We start from the raw sequence: 14,507 nt of genomic DNA, 5'->3' as shown, positions 1-14,507 counted from the left end.
GGCCAGCCCCGTGGCCAAGTGGTTAAGTTCGCACGCTCCGCATTGGCGGCCCAGGGTTTCACTGGTTCGGATCCTGGGTGTGGACGTGGCACTGCTCCTCAGGCCACATTGAGGCGGCGTCCCACATGCCACAACTAGAGGGACCCACAACTGAAATATACAACTATGTACTGAGGGGATTTGTGGAGAAAAAAAGAAGGAGAAGATTGGCAACAGTTGTTAGCTCAGGTGCCAATCTTTTAAAAAAAAAAAAAAGAGAGAAGAGCCCCTTCTCATAGCCTGGGCCCCTTCATTGTGGCTGCAGATTACGGCACAGTTCTGAGTGTTAATCCATGTGAAGGCTGCCTCAAGAAAGCTGATTCCCTTAGGCAGCACCTGGTACCAGAGAAATTCACAGTGCCTGAAGCTGAGATCTGGGGTTCCCATACCCAAGCCACATCAAGGTACCAGTCAATTCATGCATTTTATTCGCCCTGACATTAGGTTTGGAGTGTGGGCTTGAGGGTATAAAAATTCAGGTAACCCATTCCCATCACATTCTATGTCACTGAAAATTCTTCAGGTGCCACAGAGTACCATGTAAATGAGACCCCCACCCCCACCCGCCACACCCCCCAAGCTGCACAGCACTGATCTCTGGGTATAAGCAGCAAGCCCATGAAATCTAGAGAAATTCCTCCTCATCTCTCCAGTCACTGTTCAGCTAATACGTTTTCCTTCTTTTGGTAAGAGTCCTGCTTTCCCATAGGAACTGGAATCTGGGAGAAAGGAAAACAGTACTAGAAGCAGAACAAGAGTGTGGGATCACTCCTGGGTGGTACTGTCACCTCATTTGGACAGTTCACTGCCTAGATGTGCTGAGTGTGCAAATTCTGTCTCGTTGCCTCATCCAGTGTTTCTCTGAATAGAAGCAAATATCTGGGCACCAGGTATGACTTGTCTTGTGACCCCAGCCAGTAAGTCAGCCCTTTTGAGCCACCAGCTCTCCCTTGGTTAGAAGCTCTTTGGCAGTGGGTTCATGGAAAACATCCCAGAATGGGAGCTACATGCTGAATTCCCTAGTACTGGCTTTGCCATCGATTGTGTGATTCATTCTCTCTGATGTTCAAGCTGTGAGAAGCAAATTTGAAATTATGGATGTGCTATATTAAATATATCAATAAGAGCAGAAGTTAAACCTTGCAAGCTGTAGGGTTTGCTTCCTCGATAAGCCTGGCTATCTCTATGGGAACTGAAGGTTGCTTCTTTAGGCCTATAGTCGGGGAGCTAGAGCAGAGTGGAGATTTGGTGGCGGAGCGAGGATGAGCCGTCTTGCTCCTAATTTTTCCTCCCCTCTAAGTCTGAATACTGGCAGTGGTGAGGCAGGTGGTTCTAAGGGCTCCTTTCACTTTACCGTTCATGATGACCCCACACCGCCTTTACCTCCATGCCACCTTTCCCTGCTTCTTTGGATGCTTCAATCTCTTTGATGTTTTTCTTACCAGACGTTTCTCCGCTTAGCCATTAAACAGCTTTACCTTTGATGACGTGGATATGGATGAGCACAAGGATCCACTTGGTCCCTTTGGTCACTTTTGCTTCAGTGAACTCAGTGGGATGTCCAAGAAGAAACCCTTGTGTTAGGAAGAGTTCTAAGAAGGTTTCAAAGATCCCTTCTTTTGCTAGTCACACCCTTGTATAAACTGCTCCCCTTGAGTGTAAGCTGGACCTCGTGATTTGCTTCTGACTAATAGAATAAGGGAAAGGTGATGGGATATCATTTCCCTCGTTAGTTTACAAGATTGTGACTTCTGTCTTGCTAGCAGACTCTCTCCTGGCTTTGATGAAGCAAGCTGCCATGTTGGAGAGGCCTACATGACAAGGAACTGAAGGTTGCCTCCGGCCAACTCCAGCCAACAGCCATCCAGGAATTGAGGCTCTCTGTCCAACAGGCCTTGAGGAACTGCATCCAGCCAGCAGCTATAGAAGTGAGCAAAGAAGTGTGTATTTCCCCAGTCAAGCCTTCAGCTGAGACCCCAGCCCCAGCTGCCACCTTAATTGCAGCCTTGTGAGAGACCTTGGAGCAGAGAACCCAGGTAGGCCTTGCCTAGATCCCTCACCAACAGAAACTATGAATTAATAAATACTTGGTTTTTTAAGCCACTAACTTTTGGGGTATTTGTTATATAGTAACTAACACACCCCTAAATTACTGTAACCTTGGTGTAAGATGTAGCATGGCTGGGAAGGCAGGCACCAAATGAGAGGACAACCTCCTTGACAACATTCCTGGAGACACTGTCTTCAATCTCGAAGACTATCCCAAGTTCTCTTAGCTGCAGTGGTATCATTGTGCTCCCCCCAGCCCTGATTAGTCTCCAGGAGGTGAGGCCTAGGTAAGGTAGTGCTGGGTGGAGTGGATGGCCAGGATGTGGGGTGTTAATCTGTCTGGAAGGGACATTTTGAGCTCGAAGTGACCCTCAGGGATCATGAGGTGTGATGATAAGGTCATTCTTCCCCTCCTCATTTTTTCTTTCCTTTTCCACTCACTCCACCATTCCTTTTTCCCTACTTGTTGTCTCCTTTTGCCCCAAATTCTGGGTGGCTGCCTGACGACCATTCCTACAAATGATAGCCAGGTGATCTCTTGGTCTTGCAATAATTCTACCAAGCTGGGCATCCTGAGGAAGTTTCCCTCGGGAGCGTCTCTGCCCTTTCCTTGAGGTGTCCTCACATGCAGGGAGACCTCATTGTTGAGCTCAGAATGTGCCTTCCAGACAGATTACCACCCCACATATAACAGATTCTTCGGTGGGACCCACCCAGTTCCTGGACCCTGCCCTGGCCACTCCAGTGTCCACAATCGCAAAACCCACCCATACGCACACCTGCACTGACTGCTCACCTGTGAGATACTCAGGAATCAGCAACTTTTTCTAAATGAAGGTAAGTTACCGTTTTCAGGAAAATATTCATATCTCTGGTCCTTTTCAGAGCTGCAAGGTCTCTCCTCCCGTCTGCTCCAGGAAGGGTAGAGGAAGGGGAAGGGTGAACTGCCCCCCATTTTCGTTAGGGTCAGCTGAGGCGTGGGGACGCGGCCCACCACCCAGACCTCCTGAGGGAGAGAAAGGCTCTTAGGAGCAGGTGACATTCATTCCTCACCAAGAGATCCAAGAGCAACATTTCCCCCTGCCACTCACCTCAGGGCCTAAACACCCCCACACTTCCAATTCCAAAACTTTCTGAGGCAACAAGGGGAAATTCTGGCTGTATCCTTCCAGAGGAACGCATCCCACCCTGCAGCTGTGTATAGTTCAGGATAGTGAGGGAGCAGATGGAAAGACAAGTTGAGCCAAGTTCTGGACTTGAAGGGTTCTTCTCATTTTGAGAAGGCCCGGAAGTTTTTAGAGTAAACTTTTTGTACTTTTTATGAAAAAGTAAAGTGTTTTAAGTACAGGACATCTGAGTAAGGTCAAATACAGGACCCAAGATAAGACTGAGAAAGCCACTGTCAGGCCCCCTACAAGGGACTGGTCATCTTGCAGAAACCAAATGAGGAAATCAGTCAGAGCTGACTTCCCTCCTTCCTTTCCCTGAGCATAAGCGCTGGGAACCCCAAACCCACTCCCCCAAAGCACCACACAGAGAACACTACTCTCTCCTAGCAGAAACATTTATTGAGGACGATCAGTATTCTTGGTTGTGCTAACCATGGTTCTCATCAGAGGATGTGTTCTCGTGAAAATGGCAATGCTTTCTCAACAAGGACTGAATGATTTCTTTGGGGACATTTTTCCTCCCTGGAAGTGTTGGAGAAGCATTTCCTGTTTGAATAGAAGAGTCAGATCTCTGAACACAGTGCTTTCATTAGAGGTGAGGGTGGCCGGAGGGACGTGGCATACATCATGCATGCAGGTGGGTCTTGGATGGGGCACAGACTCCCTTTAGGGTGGGGAAGGGGGTTGACTCTGGCATAAATGCTGGTCCTTGAAGGCCACAACTTTCCAGGGCTGTCTGATCCTGTCTCTTTTCTGTCTAACCCTTGTACGAAAACTCTTGTCAGGAGGGACAGCATCTTGGCTGCAGGATGTGGTCCTTGCCCATTCCCCTGGCTGTGGGTCAGAGAGAGCCCCGTAGTTGGAGGGATGTCCCTCGTCAGGCTCTACCTGGGCCTGCAGTTCCCCCTTCTGCTGACTTAACTCTGCAGCCTCAGGTTCGTATCTCCATGCCGGTTTCTCCTCTAGGATCTTCCCGATGGCTGCCATGAGCTCATGAGCTTCAGGAGGCCCACAGCTCACGAGAGCTGCACTTTGAGCTGGGTCTCGGAGCGGTGCAAAGGTTGACGTGAACTTGGCTTTTTGCTGGGGACTTTCCTGCCCTGTGATTTTTTTCTTGGAATTAATCCACTGAAAAAACTGCCTCATTTTTTTTCTGAAGTAACTTTCAGGAGGAAACTGTTCATTCTGTGACAGATACGGGAAAGTGCCCTCTAATTCTCTGTCCTCAATAGAGTGGCTCTTCTTTCTGGCTTTAGACGTCCCAACTCCTGAATCCTCGCTTCCACATTCTCCTGCTCTGGAGTCCAGAGGTCTCACTGTCTTTGCAGCTGGTGGGAAATTCCTATCCTGGCATTTCCATGAGACATGCTTAGAGGCCCAGGGTTCCCGCCAATGCCCATTGTCCTCCAAGTGGACTTGCAGCACCTGGGAAGCTCCCATGTCCCCACTGGAGACGCTCTGGGACTGAGTCAGTGAGGAGTCGGAAGGCAAGCTATCTGAAGTAAGGGATATGTCAGCGGGAGAGCCTTTAGGCTGGCTATGTTCCCTGCTCTTCAATTGAAACTTCAACTCGGTAAGGAGCTGTTTTTTAATGTCTGATGGCTTGGAATCTTGGGGAACTGGTATTTTTGGTGAGGGACATTGACTGGTCAGGGTAGTTTCTACTTTGCTCACATTGATATTTACCATTTGGGAGCTTCCCAACTTGTTGGTTGTCAAGATGTCACAAGATTGTGATGTAAGAACGCACAGCTCCTCAGCCTTGAATATCTCCCTGAAGTTCATGGTGGACGTGGAAAAATGTTTTCAATTCTTCTCCACCATCTTTTGGCCCTGAATCATGTCCTCTCTATCACTGGAACTCACATTCTCATCCCTTGGCACATGTCCAGCCCCAGCTTGCCTTGTGGGCACCTCTCGGCTGCATCTGTTATTGTCTAGTGCAGTCTTACTCTGACTCACTTTGTCTATAAAGCTGTGTGTGAGGATCTCTGAAGTCTGTCTGCCATGCTCGATTGACTGGATGTCCTTGGCAAGCTCCTGGTCGCTATCAGAGTGGGATGGTTTTAGGGCCCCCTGTCCTTCGTTGCCCGCAGATGAGGTAGCAGGGAGTGGAAGATCCAGGATGGGGACTGAATTCGTTGTTTGCACCTTATTTCCCTGAAAACTTTTAGAGCTTCCCTCAAGGGGCTTGGAAACCTCAAATTCCTTTCCCTTACTTGGAGTCTTATTTCGTTTGTCACCTATGTCTTGACCCCCTCTTATTACTTACAGAACAATCATTTTATTCTATTTTTCCCTTTTTCTCCTCCCTTCCAGTTTTAAAATCATGTTGTTTTTAGAAAACAAAATTGGTATTTTATTTTTCCACCCTTGTAACCATCTTTATTTTACTTAGACATCTACAACTTAATGTATTTCACGCTCACCATCATAATGCTTTTTGAATTTTGCCAATTTTTGAGTCCCAGTCTGTCTAAGTGGAGTTGCCTTTCCTCCAAACCCCTATTGTAAGGGTGGGTATGTGTGCAGTCCATGGTGAGACCCCCATATATCTGTAACCTGGTGCATAGTCTGGGACTCACCTCTGGTTCATGAGCTGCAGATGTTCTGGGGGAGACCAACCATGGCTCCACCAAGGCCGTGAATATCAGAGGCGGCACTTCCATCCTGATAGGTGAACTGTACACATTAAGGGCAAGATCTTGTATATTCCTATTAAGCATAGATGGACGGAAGGCAGCAAGATCACCTTCCCAAAGAGGGGGATGCCATGCCTGATGACCTCCCTGCAGATAGTGTTTAGTATTCAAAGAACAGCCCAGTGCCTTTTTGGAATAAGGCATCAGTGTGCTGTGCAGTGCCTGGATCAGCCTCAAGGTGGTGATGCCTGGATCAGATTGAGGAGGGGGCGGGGGGAACAGGACAGGGTCACCATATGGATGATGATGTGGCATAAAGCTTTGTTCTACCAGCAAGGTCCTTCTTTCCCCTCTTCATTTTTTCTTTCCTCCTGGCTTACTCCAAGTCATCTTTTCCTTACTCTCAGCTTTATTTTATCCTGGGAGGTAGGTGGCTACTTGGTCAACATTGTTACTACTGGCAGCTGAGTGATGCTTTTGCTCTGCAACAAAATATCATTTGGCAGTCTGAAGAAATACCTACAGAGGGGAACCACTTCCCCCAGGTGCCTTTCCAGTAGGGAAACCTCAGTGTAAAGTTTAAAGTATTCTTCCCTAACACATTAATATGACTCACATGACAGATTCTTAAGGCGTGTCTGTGCTGTTGCTAGCCCCTCCCCCACCAGCCCAGGATCCACTGCAGCAATACCCTCCCCCACCCCCCAAATCCCATTTAGGGTTCACCCCCTGTGGGGTCCTCTGGTCACTGACCTCTAAATCATGATGAAGCCACTGTTTTTTCTTCATTGTTGTTTTATGAATTGCATACCTATTCTTGACCCTCTTCGGATAGAGAACACCTGTCTTCTCTACTCTCTGAAGGATGTAAAACATTCAGTGAGCGGAAGGTGTGGGCTGCTCTACACTTTCGTTAAGGCTAAGCGAAGAGGCAGGAGGCAGAGCCCACCTCCTCAAACTTCATCAGGGAGGAAATGGGCTTTTGGGGGCACGTGATATCGCTTTGTCAACAAGAGCTGCAGAGCACTGGTGACCTTTCAGAAGCCAGAGGAAGCAATCAGTAAGAGCTGAACTCACTCCTCCTTTTCCCTAAGCACAAGCCCTGAGTTACCTGAAACCCATGCCCCCAACACAGGACACAGAAAAGACATCACTATTATTAGAGAATCATTTATTGGGGAGAATTAATATTCTCCACGAGAAGGAATTATTTTGTGGTGGGAAATTTTCCGCTCTCGAAACGCTGGAAAAGCGTTTTCTGTTGACGTAGAGACGGATCCCTAAACATAGTGCCTTTAGCAGTGGTGAGAACAGCTGGAGGCCCCTGGGCCGGCTTGACGCCTGCAGGTGGAGCTTGGATGGGGCACATGCTCCCTGCGGGGCACAGATAAGGGACGCTTCTGATCCAACAGCTGATCTTTAAACGCCACGACTTTCTGAGGGTGTCCTTTCTGGTCTCTGATCCATCTAGAACATGTAGGATAATTCCGGCCAGCAAAGACAACTTCTTGGTGGCAGGACTTGGTGTTTGGCACTTTACAGGAGGGAGCCCTGTAGTTGGAAGGATGCCCCTGGACGGGCTCTGCCTGGGCCTGCTCTTCTGCCTTCTGCTCAGTTTTCACAAACTTCCTCAGGGAAGGAAGGGGCTCTTGAGGGCGGGTGACCTCTGTTGCACACCGCTGCCCCAGTTTCTCCACTGGGAACTTCCCAGGGACCGTCCTGGTCTTCTGAGCCGTGGTGGTCCCAGTAACGGCAGCTCTCCCTTTAACCAGGCCTCTGCTCTGTGCAGATGATATGGGGCGGCCCTTTTCCGGGGGATGTTCTTGCTTTTTGCCTTTTGTCCCAGGACGAAGCCATTGAAAAATGTCGTTCATCTTTTTTCTGAACAGACTTTCAGGAGGAGGCTGTGCCTTCTGTGATGAGGTCTGGGAAGACTTGCTCCCAAGCGTCTCCTCTGATGCTGTGATCTGAGTAGGGAAACTCTTTCTTGTAGGTTGGGATGTCCCCAACCCTGCATCCCCTCCACCAAGCTCTTCTTTGTTGGGGCCCGGAGGGCTCAGTCTCATTGTAGCTGGTGGGAATTTCTTATCCTCGGACCTCTTTAGGTCTTTCTTAGGGACCCAAGGCTCCTGCCGCTGCTGCCTGCTGATCCCACTGTCCTCCAGATGGACACGCAGCACCTGGGAAGCTCCCATGTCCCCACTGGAGACACCGTGGGCATGAGTCAGTGAGGCCTTGTAAGTCAAGCTCTCTGAGGCAGGGGACCTGTCAGTGTCTTGGCCTTGGACCTGGCTCTGATTCCTCTTCTCTAGTTTTGACTTTAATTCCCCAAACAGATGTTCCTTAAGATCCGATGACTTTGGGTCTTGGGGAACTTGTCTTTTTGGTGCAGGGCTTTCAATGGTCCCAGTAATTTCTATTTTACTGTGATTCTCACGTATCATTTGGGAGCTTCCTGGCTTGCTGGTTGTCAACACACTACCAGTTTTTGACTGCAGAGCATTGAGCTCCTTGGCCCTGAATATGTCCCTGGCCGTGTTGTACATGGAAAAGGGTTCCGACTTCATCTTTTTGTCCTGTCGCCCTTCTCTTCTATCACTGGAACTCACTCTCTCATCTTTTGTCTCAGGTTTGGCACCAGCTTGCCTTGCAGGCAGCTCTGGGGGGCATCTGTTGCCTAGTTGAGTAAATTTCTGACTCGTTTTGCCTGTGATGCCACATGTGACAGGCAGATGAGTCTGCCTGGCACCCTTACTCCTCTGAACAACCTCTGCAATCTCTTGGTTGATACCAGAGGGTGATTGTCTCGGCACCCCTTGTCCTTCCCTGCCCATAGGTGATGTAGCAGGGCAAAGACGATCCAGGACCAGGGCTGAATTTGTTGTTTCCGCTTTTTCTTGAAGAACAGATTTAGAGCTTCCTCTATGGGGCTCGAAGCCCTCGGATTTGGAGTCGACTTCCAAAGTTGGGTTATTTGAGGGGGGCCAGTAGAAATAGGGCAAGGACTGGGATGCAGCATCTTCCAATTTAAACGCCTGTATGGATTCAAGGACCCTGCAGGGCAGGCCCCACTCCATCCTCATACGGAAACTTTTAATATGGGTTTCCATCATCTGTTGTGCACTGGAATCAATGAAGCAAATCTCCTTGAAGGTATTCAGGGAGGAGTCCCCACCCACTGAAGGTGGCAAACTCCTCTGAGTTATTTGGGTGCGGGGTTTGTCAGAAAGCAGCAATGTCTGCTTGCTAGCATGCCATGAACTGCGCACCGTCCCAGGGAGCCGAGCCTCACTGATTTCCTCAAACTTCTTGCTCAAATGTGCTTTCAGGACATTTTCAAGTTGTTTCTGATCTAGACTTTCCTCCAAGGCCCTTGAAGCTTTCCCTGACAGACTTGCCATGTGACTATTTAGGTCTTTCTCAGAGTCATATGCTGGATCCTTATCTGAAGAGCTCTCTGGGTCACTCAACAGATGAGCTTTTGGGCCGTTCTCTGGGCTATGCCCCTGATCCTTCCCCATCTCCTTCTCTACCTGAAGCAGTTCTGAACCCCTCTCATGGAAGCTTTTGGATTGGCTCAATCCAACATTTAGATCTTTGTTCACCGAGATCCGTGAGAGTCCACGATTGCTTTCTGACTTAGCTATCTCTGAGAAATCTCTTGGAGGCATCATCAGTGACAGACACTCACAGATCCTGCGGGGCAGGCCCCACCGGTGTTGGATGAGCCTCTTTCGAAGGTGATGTTCCAGTTTCTTCCTCAGCTCATCACTGAGAGGAAACTCTACGGGAAGGGTGGAGATGGAGGCATGGGCCTGGGAGGCCTGATGGTAAGGAAAGTTGGGAGCTGAAGAACAAAATTCTTCCTGAGATCTTTGGACTACAGAGGGGGAACCCCACAAACTTTCCTGTTGCTTCTGCAACACTTTCCATTCCAGTTGTTGAATTTCAGATGAGGTGAGAGACTCTGATTCATCCGGGGGTCTATGGTAACACACTCCACAGATCCTTATCTGGGGTAGAGGACCAGATGGTAGGATTGGGAGTGGGGATTTAAGGTGGGCCTGGGACTTGACCTGAGTGAGAGGTAGGGGCTGGGATTGGGGCAGGGTTTGAGGCAAGGGTTGGGGCTGGATCTCAGGCAAGGATGGAGGTGGGCGATGGAGAGGTACTGGGGATTCTTGGCCCATGGAGGCATTTGAGATGGTATTGAAAAGGAAGATTGTGGTGCAGTCACGTGAGTCACGGATAGCAGAGGGCAAGGACTCGCTGTGCAGAGATGGGAGACCCCAGAAGAGCTGCATACATTTTTCCTGTAAATGGTCCTCCAAGATTTTAGGATATGGGGGCTGCTCATGCATGTGCAGCTCCTTTGGTTTGCCTGCACTGCTCCAGAAAGGAAGGGAGAATGCTGAGTCACACTCATCAGCATTTGACTCTGACATTTTCCCCGAAGGATTTAGTTGGTGGCCTGGCCTAAGTTGTTTTGGAAAAGAGCCCTTCTCCTTCTCCTTTTCCTTCCACATCAGGAAATCACTCCTCTTTCGGACTTGTCTCTCCAGGAGTGCCAGGACATGAGGGCTGAGAAATGAGAGGTTACCAGGCTCTATAAGGTTAGCTGTAGGGTGTCTCTCCAGAGAGGACTCTGGAGAATGGAGGGCAAGAAACTCTCGATTAAAATCACGTGGTGCCAAGGTGGAAGGTGCTAAGAACAAGTCTTTGGCACAAGCTTGCCACCAGGATAATTCTGAAATGGACAGGCTTGAATGGTCAGTGCCTCTGATTGTTGGGACATAAGTGGACAACCCCCCAGGGCTATCTGGAGATGAGTTCTCTGGAACAGACTTCAATAAGATGGAAACCGATTTAGATTGAGTCACAGTTAAAGGGTGGTCTGTCGGTGGTGAGACAGACAGGCTTGGTGGTGCGTGATGACAAGCCAGTGAGTCATTGGGATTCATTATCTGGGGCAAATTTGGTAAGGGGTTAATATCTTGGGAAAGGGTGCGGTCAAGAGAGAAGATCGTATTCAGAGACAGAGTGGCCTCTGGTTGGAGAATAGGACCCGTTGCCTGGGTGTCATGTGGTGGGAGAGGGGGAAGGGCAATGGGTTGGGGTGGGGAATGGTCTGCTGGGAATTTGGACTCCAAGGGAGGAATAGGCTCTGGTGGCATAGAGTGACCCGGTGGTGAGGGTGAAAGAAAGTCAGCTAAGGGTGTCATTGGGTTAGGTGAGAGAACGGAGGGGGGCAGTGGGGAAGGGTCAGGTGGAGGGGATGGTGTTAGGTCTCCTGGAGGGACTTCTGAGAAGGCAGAGGACAGAGTGAATGATGACTCAGTCCCAGAAGCTGTGGAAGCCATAGAGGACACAGAGGCAGTATCATCTTCCAGGTCCTCCAGGAACAGCAGCCGATTGATTTCAGCAGTTGTGCTATTACACACCTCACAGGAGGGGTCTGGGCATAATAGTTGACGAATGCGGGTGGTATCGAGAGGCCGGCCTAGGGGCCTGCGGGAGACAGGAAGTAGAAAACTGTAGCCAGGACCAGAACAAGGAAAGGAGGACCTGCTGGCCTGTCAGGGGAGGGGCCACCTGAAGCCTGCTGCCCCTTCACAATGCCCCACATCTATGACTTCACCATACACTCAGCAGCCCTCACCCCAAGGCCTTCATTCACATACCCGTTCCTATGGCAAACCCCTCCCATGACTACTGCAGGCTGTACTGAATCCCTGGAATTGCAGAGAACATGTCAAAGAGGGATCAGGAAAGAAAAGACTGGTCACCTTTTCAGAATAGAAATTAGCCTCCTTTTCTCCTCTGTTTCCCTCTGGTAGTTTCTCCAACCTGGGAAACCAGAAGAGTGAATTACATGTAATAAAGGTAGAAGCATAGGTGTTACACGGGAGTCCCTTTATGGGAGACCCTTGGGATATTAACGGGATATTAACTCTGAAAGCCCCAAGAATCAGTAGATGTGGTCAAACGGTCAATGATAATATTAATAAGGTTCACATGTGTTTGTTGCTTCATTTATAAAGTACTGTCACATACATTATCCCATGGGATGTTCAAAACCACCATGTGAGGAACATAGGTCAATGGTTACCTCAAAGAGGAGTCTGATCATCCAGGAAGTCAACGTAGTTTCACAAGGTCAGGACACAGAAGTTCTGACTCTTGGCGTCTCCCACGGCAACCCACTGGGCAACACCCATTGTCCAGGCCCATCACTGCTTCATGCCCAGAGCTGGGCAGAGCAGGAATCTGAGAAATGTCTCGGGTTCTGACTACCTTCCCATGAGCCTTTCCTCTGAGGCCTCTATTTTCTGAGAGGGACTCTATCTAGCGACTGACATCCTCAGAGACCATGGACCTGGGACCTCATGGAGAGGACAGGATGTGTCACCCTTGGAGAGCTCAGGTGGGATAGGTGGAACCTTACCACTTGATGTTCCACCTTTTCTTCTCCTCTTGGCTCTGCCCTGACGCTGAGAACAAAAAGAAAAGAATGAGGAGCGAGGACTTAGTTGGCTTGCTCCTCTCTCTAGGAAACTCAGATATTCATCCAAGATTAATGTCACTCTCTATTTTTATTACTAGCACTTTGTGTGCTTTCCCTTTCTGAATTTCTAAAGGTGATAAGATACTTTCAATTTTTCCTTCTTTGAAAAACTCGAAGGAGGATTTTTGGCTAGAGTCCACACTTGATATTCTCAGTCAGAAGTCCTCTGCTCAAGGAGGGCATAGACTCTGAGGCCCCCAGTCACATCTGTGCTTCCTCAGATAGGACCCTGTATCCTGGGACAGAGCTCACACTCCAGTGTCTGCTCAGAGGCTCAGCCCTGCTCTCCTGATCTGCCCAATACAAAGGACGGTTTGGTCGAATGACGCCCGTCATGGGAATGTGACTCGTGATCCAGTGTTGGGAACAGTGTTCTCCTACACAGAACCCAAACTCTCTAAATAACCTAATGCAGGGCCGTGAAATCACTGATGGGATTTTATCCGGGAATCCTCCACCACACCCAGATGGTCTGTGAGTTTTAAATGGGAAACAGTCCCAGCTGAACCCCTAGTCCTGCCTGGCCTATTCCCCTAGAAGGATGATGTTCTATCCTCTATTCAGACTTGCCATCTTAGGAGTCTCTCTGGACCAACTCATTTAAAAATGTGGGACTAGAAATGGAAACAACAATAAAAAATCCCTGTTGGTGGCTTGCCCAGGGATCCTTACCTTTTGGTAGATTTTGGTTTTCCACAAGGTTGGTAAAGATGGAATCCCCACCAGGAAGCACAGGAACAGAAGAAGCAACCACAACCCACACACGATGGTGAGGTTATAGTCACTATCTAAGAATGTTGAGCAGATGCTCAAAAACAACTCCATATGGCTATTCAGAAATGAGAGAACATTCCATTGACTGAACTCCATTTTCTGAATCGCAAGGCTGCCTGAGGCAACTGAGCTCTGAGAGTGTCCGCACTTGCCTATAATCCCAGGCCTGCATCACAGAGCACTGAAGAGTCACAAAGGGTTTCAGAGGGTGGGGGAGGGGACATGAAGAGGGTGTGCCCGTGGCCCCTTCCTCCCACCAGCCCAGCTGATCTCTCCATCCATCCTGGGCCCTCCAGGTCCCTCTGCCCTACCCTGCCATCCTATTTTCCAACTCTGTCCGTTCATGAAATCATACAATTACATTAATGAAATTTTCTGCCTGTTCCACCTGTACTCCAGATATTACCTGGGCCCCCTTTACTGTTTGGAGAGCTTGACTTTGGTTTCACCAATTCCACTGCCTCGAAAGTCTGAAATGCTCCCTGGAATTTTTGCTTGTACCCAGACATTTACACTCAGAATCATATATGTCCTCAAATCCATCTTTCCTTTAGAATGTTTTTGCCTTACATGAACCCTGATATAGAACTTAAAGTTCTTCTTTACTCATTTGGTTTTGTGAATGTTGAATAACAAATTTTAGTTTTTTGCTTCAGTCAGCCTTTACCATCTTCAGCCAGTGGGGCTGACTCAAATAATTGAAATGAGTAATTCATTATTCAACACTCACAAGACTAAAATCAGTACAGGCGTACCTCACTTAATGAAAGGGAAATGTTTAGAGAAATGCATCATTAGGCACTTTCACTGTTGTGTGAACATCACACAGTGTACTTACACAAACCTAAGTGGTAGAGCCTACTACACACCTAGGCTATGTGGTGCTACCCGTATGGGACCACTGTCATATATGTGGTCCATCAGTGACCGAAACATCGTTAATATTGTTACGTGGTGCGTGACTGTGGTGGATGACAATGACAAAACGGAATACCATTTTCAAGGCTTCTAAAATGGAGCTGGGAGGCCATTAAGGAAGTGGGGCTTATGCTTGTACACCACATCCACCACCAGATGTTAACTGAACTTTTGAGCTTTACCTGACAGCAGAGGTCACATCTTGAAGTGTTTCCTCATTCCAAGAAGGGACAGTCTGCCTAGGACCAACTATGTTCTGGCAAGTCAGCTCACCCCATGCCAGAACCAGTCAGTAACTCTTCACTGTAGACCTTTGTAAGCCTGTGTCCTTTCCTTTTATCTACCCCTGCC

The 14,507-nt window shown here is 48.7% G+C and overlaps 1 protein-coding gene and 1 long non-coding RNA gene across 51 annotated transcripts in view; one reads left to right on the top strand and one right to left on the bottom strand.

Annotated features, from left to right (window-relative positions):
- LOC138922840 (heparan sulfate glucosamine 3-O-sulfotransferase 4-like) overlaps positions 1–14,507 on the top strand; it is a 205,028-nt gene that overhangs the window by 38,719 nt on the left and 151,802 nt on the right. For 48 of the 50 annotated variants that reach the window (XM_070259260.1, XM_070259257.1, XM_070259255.1 and 45 more), the window contains one exon: positions 1,803–2,075. The gene's annotated coding sequence lies outside the window, so the exon portion shown is untranslated. Of the gene's footprint in view, positions 1–1,802; positions 2,076–2,782; positions 2,926–14,507 lie in introns of all 50 variants that reach the window. The other 2 variants (XM_070259261.1, XM_070259252.1) reach the window with 2 other exon arrangements.
- Positions 7,054–13,461, bottom strand: LOC138922844 (uncharacterized). Its single transcript, XR_011436001.1, has 4 exons — positions 13,137–13,461; positions 12,345–12,390; positions 11,686–11,746; positions 7,054–11,407 (listed from the first exon to the last, which is right to left on the bottom strand). It is a non-coding gene; the product is annotated as an uncharacterized lncRNA (long non-coding RNA).

This window comes from Equus caballus, unplaced genomic scaffold (assembly GCF_041296265.1).
Source record: "Equus caballus isolate H_3958 breed thoroughbred unplaced genomic scaffold, TB-T2T haplotype1-0000016, whole genome shotgun sequence".
NCBI classification, from domain to species: Eukaryota; Metazoa; Chordata; class Mammalia; order Perissodactyla; family Equidae; genus Equus; species Equus caballus.
This window is presented reverse-complemented; position numbering and strand designations above follow the sequence as displayed.